We start from the raw sequence: 5,883 nt of genomic DNA, 5'->3' as shown, positions 1-5,883 counted from the left end.
GGGGAAGAATGAAGGGGGGGAAATCGGAGGGGTAGACGAACCATGAGAGATGATGGACTCTGAAAAACAAACTGAGGGTTCTAGAGGGGAGGGGGGTGGGAGGATGGGTTAGCCTGGTGATGGGTATTGAGGAGGGCACATTCTGCATGGAGCACTGGGTGTTATGCACAAACAATGAATCATGGAACACTACATCTAATACTAATGATGTAATGTATGGGGATTAACATAACAATAAAAAAATTAAAAATTTTGTGTATGTTTTATGAACTATTTCCAGGTTGACTCTAAGGGTTTTTGTTTAGGTACCACCCGCTTTAGGTATGATTTTTATTGAATGTCCTAAGCACGTGGGCTGTTTTTATTTTATACATGAATGGGCTTTCTTTTGTCTACTAAATGCTTGCAAATACACATTCATCAAGTCCTCAATTTTTGTGTTCTATACATTATCACTTATCTCAAATTGTGTACTTCAGTGAAAATGTTGACAGTATAGTTCCTCAAATTCTTTGTTTTGAATTTTGTCCCCAGCTCAGCGGCGCCACTACCACCAATTCTTATGAACCTGATTTTTTATATTCTCCCTCTTCTTTCTCTGAACAATATATTCTATTACTAATACCCTTCTGCTGTTTTCCAAATCATTGTGGTATAAAAGATCTCCCCAGATTAAGATGAGTGAGTCCCATGATCTGGGACCACATCTGGGCCTGCCTTCTCCTCTTATATGTTACCATTAGGTATAGAACGTGATGCCCATTATTGTAATCATTGATTTAGTTTTTAGGAATTATGACTGCATTTCTTTCCTCCAATGTTCCATTAATAATCTAGCAAACTTTGAAGGAGTTTCTACTTAAACAATTGTACTCCTTCAACTCCTTCCCCCCTCCCCAGAAAATACGCCACAGACACATACACTTTTATAGGTTTTATCAACACATTTCCCCCATCTTTCTCCATTACCTTGTCTGTTCCCAACTTTATTTCCTTCCATTTAGCAAAATAGTCTCTCTCTGATCCTTATATCTAGTGCCTTCTTTTGCATTCATACCATTTACTTTACCATCATAGCTTATTTTTTATCTCCTTCAAACAATATTTGTTCTTAATTAAAATTATCTTCTTTCAGAAAAATTAGGAAATTCCAATGTATGGGTTGAAGAGATAATACACATTCCTTCTTCCTTAAAGATGTCATAAATTTTATTTTTGAATGTAAGTAATCATAGGCAAAAGGACTTGTGAGGTTCTAGGATCATCCCCCCACTCCACTGGAATTCTAAAAGGCAAGTTTCAGGTAACTAGATAGTGGATTTTGTTTGGTAATTTTCATATTTCATATACATTTTTAATTATTCAATAAATACTTTAGATATTAATTTTTTTAATATTCAGAACTTAAAATTTATAATTAGTTGGAGGGGTGCCTGGGTGGCTCAGTCAGTTGAGGGTCAAACTCTTGGTATACCCTCAGGTCATGATCTCAGGGTCATGAGTTTGAGCCCCATATTGGGCTCCTCACTCAGTGGGCAGTCTGCTTGAGATTCTCTTCCTCTTGCTCTCCTTTTGCTCCTCCCCCTACTCCTCACTCTCTCTCAAATAAATAAATAAATCTTTAAAAAATTATAATTAGTTGGAAAGAACACTTTATTTTATGGAACAGGCCACTTCTGACTTAGGATTTTTATGCAGAGACATATGGTGTATAAGACAATGGCAAAAAAAAAAAAAAAAAAAGACAATGGCTACTCTCTGCTAATTGTGACACTGTATGTATGTCTTGTTGATTAGAGATGGGCATATGAAAGCATCTATAACAGCACTTACCACAATGAGCCTTCAATAAAAGTTTAGGGTGGTTTACTATAGAATTATAAATAACAAAATGAAAACAAGGCAAACAATTGTGAATACAGAGTTAGAAGATGATGAGGTATTGAATTAGTTGATGTGTTCTCTGGAAAGTAGGATAGTTCTGCAAAATGTCTAGAAATTCATAAAGTGTTGTGCAGCAATTCCTGGTATTTCATTATTTTTCTGGCTAGTATCCCACTATTCTGAACATTAGAATACTCTCTTTCCTGCCAAAAATGGTCAACACTTTCCTTCACAGTTTGTTTCTCCCTAATGTAAATGTAACTTCCAAAATCTTTCTAGAATTTAATGGGACATGTTATTCACTATACAGAATTTATTTGGCTGGAAAAACATCTTTTCTTCAAAGTGAGTTCTAATATCCAATAACTGACAAAAGACAAGCACATAGTGAGGGATATAGTTTATCTATCTGTCCTTTTTATCTATTCACCTATCTATCCATCTATGTTAAATAGAAATATGTATTTATGTAAATATATACATATTTATATCTACAGATATTAAATACGTGTATTTCGTTTCCAATAGTAGCCTTTAGGAAAATTGAGTTGGTAATGTAATTTGCATAATATTCAGCCCTTTAATTAAGGGTTCTTTTGGTCACTCTTGCAATGGATTAAGAAGATGCTCATTTTTTTCTGTTCTAACCTGCTACAGGTACCCTTACAAAATTATACTTCTCAGTTAGGAGCACCATTTCCCACCATCCCTTTTCCTACCCTGATATTCTTTGTCACCTACTGGATTAAAGGTTTTCAGAGTTTAGAGGGTAGAGGGCAGATGTCCATGGTGCTGATTCACTGAGATTTGTGCCTGAATTTAACAGTACATGAATGAGGCTTATTGTGAGGGAGATGTAGGAGAGGAATGTAATACAGTTCCTATTGTACCTAAATAGTATGTGTTTGTGTATGGTGAAATGGAGAAGTAAAAATGGACAGCAGCAAAATACCTATATATTTTGCCTATCACTTTATTTCTCTTTTAGCAGGTAGATGGGAGAAAATATGAGTAAAAAGTTTCATCTACAAATAATTGAAACAGGTTGTGAAAGTTTGAGTTATTATTTTTTTACTGTCTATAGTGTATATTATCTAGAAACAGAATTCACTTAAATGCCAACATATTGCTTATCAACTTATCAAATGGATGACAGTCATTTCTCACAATCTATGAATCTTTTCCAGGAAAATTATGAGACATGAAATAAAAACACTTGCTCAAATACAGTAAAAAAGTCAGTGGGAAAAACTAAACAATGAAGCTGACACCCACTACTACTTAAAACTCAGTGTTATGACTAGAAAAATATTTATGTTGGTAATGTGTATATAATAAGAAAACATTTAAATTACAAATATTTTACTTTTCATAGTACTACAGCCTCTCCCAGTAAAATAGCATGCAATTAAGTGGTTTTATTTTTTTTTTTTTGTGGTGTATTATTATCTGGAGTCTATTTTTGTGTCTTGGAAGTTCCAGATGACATAATTTTCATCACTAGATTGTGCATTTAAAGCTATGATAACAGCAATATGTAGGGAGGTACTTTTTAAAAGCCATTCTGGAGTGATTATAAACATTTCATAGCTGATCAGCATCATTTTACCAAGGCATATATTGCTCTAAATGCACTCTTTCAACTTCCTTATATTTACAGAGATTGAAGAGTACCACGGGAAGGCTGTATCGCTGTATCATGTGCTGCTTGTGCTTCTAAAGTGTCCAGTGGATTTTTAATCATATGAGGTAAATACTAAATTTATTTTAATTATATTTTCAGGATGAAATGAAATACCATTTTGTGTCTTCAGACTTATTTTCTTTATAACAAGAAGGAAATTAGTTTTGTTTTATTTAATCATGCATTTAATTAAGTAGTTCCCCTGGTTTGTGAGCCCCAAAGTGACTGGGAGAAGTAATGGCATATCAACAATCCACTGTTAGGCTTCTACATTTTTCTCTATAAAACTATTATCTATGTTATATGTGATATGTTTCCAGTAGTCTGTATACCGTTTTTATTTGCTTAAAGTGATTTTTGTCCTTTTAAACACTATGGTAACGGTAACATAGTTCAATGTTCTAGTTCAAATTTATACATGAAGCATAATGGCTAAAGATATTTTCTTTATTAATACTTACAACATGGGTAACGATATTGGAGGTATATATCACTATTAATTTGAAGTGGAAAGTGAGTTATTTCTGGGCTTTTTTTTTTCTTTAGTTTTGGCAGGCAGAACATTTACGCATTCTGTATTTAAGAAAAAAAAATACACCTGAAAGAATAGAAACTACTTTATAACCTTTTAGGGGCCTTTCTCTGTGTGGCGTAGATAACTTTCTTTTCCTTGCAAAGACTTACTAGTTTTTCTACCTCCTCTTTCTCTGCTAGTGGTCATCAAGCATCGCAACAAGGTTTTTATTTTTTTATTATTTTTAATTTTTTTTTTTCGTTTTGGTTGTCAGAGAACAAATGGAGACATTGGCAATCGCTGTTTTCTGTTCACCACCTAACATTACAGGGAGAGGAATTAGGAATTGAGGGGTGCTCAGAAAGATAAGTCTTGGCTAGTACCTGTTAAGGAAGCCCTTGTTTAATGCAACTACAGGGAGACATATGGGGCTGCTTGCATATGTCCTCATGAAGACCAAAAGTGAAGTAAAGAACATTTTCTTCTGAAAAATGGGTGTCCTAGAAAAGAAGTAGGCCTGCTTCTGGCACTCTTTTACAAGTCTATCGGACAAACAACGATGGCAAGGAAAGAATGCCTTTGTTTGTGAACAGTCTACCCAGGTATTAATGGTGGACACACACACACACTGTTGTTTTGGGGCCAAAGGAAACTGACACTTTCTTTACACAGAAATATAGATTTAATTGAAAAAAGTATGTTTCAAGGAGCAATGGAAGAAAAATTAAACAGGAACAAAATATACTGAATTGGTGAGATTTTTTTTTTAAACAATAAAGACATCATTGACCAAATTTAAATCATGGACTGCAAGATGAGGCATTTGGCTCACATTTTATGAGGCTCTCCATTATGTTGACTTAGATGAGATAATAGGGAAGGAACAGAGTCATATAAAGAGAAGTAGGGGAAACTGCTCATTTGCTCAGCACAAAAGTGTCTATCATTCACAGGGCTCTTCCAATCAAAAAGAACATTCACTGGTACTTAAAATATAAATTTAACGTGATTTGAGGACACTTTGAAATATAATTGCTTCTTTGGATATTTCTTAGTATACTCTTTCATAGTTATTTTAGCCAGTTTAAGTAATCCTGATAAATAAACCTATATTTTCCACTTGAATTTATGGTAAGTTCTACAATCTATCCCTGATTGTGAACCCAGAGAACACTGGCTGTCTTCAGATGTACCTAAATAGTAGACAGAGAGTGATTTTATTTTTATCAGCAAAAAATGTAACACATACTATTAATTTATTAAATAAGTAAAGGTTATTTTAAAACAATATTTTATTTGATTTTGATGGGATTTTTAAGAAACGTCAAAGCCATATGGAAACTTTTATTTTAACAAAATTTTAAAGTATAAAACAGAAACAGGATGAAAGAGCAGGTCCTGTTTCCTCTAAGTTCTTGTTCTAACAATTGAGCTCATTTTTACTTCCATTTTCAGTCCCCTCCCCCTCCCCCAATACTGGCTCCTTCTCCTTTGCACACAGTCAGGTCTTCAGCTAAAGTGACAAAGAGAGATTTAACATTCTCCCCCTCTCCCCCGCCCTCCACAGGTACTGAACTATTTACCAATTTTTTTGCTATTCTTAATTTCCTCTAAATCTTTGGTGAGGTTTTAAAATTTATTTTCTCTATTCTAAAGCCATCAGAGTATATTTTTAAAAAATCAGTATTAGTTAAGAGCGAAGTAAATTGAAAAGATAACGGACACATTTTTGTTGTTCAAAAAAAAGTCATAGACTCAAGTTGAGAAGGTAAGTGTCACCAGTGTGATGACAGTGTGTAAC

General features: G+C 34.0%; 1 long non-coding RNA gene across 1 annotated transcript in view; it reads left to right on the top strand.

The window, feature by feature from the left end:
* LOC145717038 (uncharacterized) overlaps positions 1 to 3,627 on the top strand; it is a 453,314-nt gene extending 449,687 nt beyond the window's left edge. Inside the window, exon 3 of the long non-coding RNA XR_014140018.1 lies at positions 3,545 to 3,627. This is a non-coding gene — a long non-coding RNA (uncharacterized LOC145717038). The remainder of the gene's footprint in view (positions 1 to 3,544) is intronic.
* Positions 3,628 to 5,883: the final 2,256 nt, after the last annotated feature.

This window comes from Leptonychotes weddellii, chromosome 14, assembly GCF_054177405.1.
Source record: "Leptonychotes weddellii isolate Sample4059 chromosome 14, ASM5417740v2, whole genome shotgun sequence".
NCBI lineage: Eukaryota > Metazoa > Chordata > Mammalia > Carnivora > Phocidae > Leptonychotes > Leptonychotes weddellii.
This window is presented reverse-complemented; position numbering and strand designations above follow the sequence as displayed.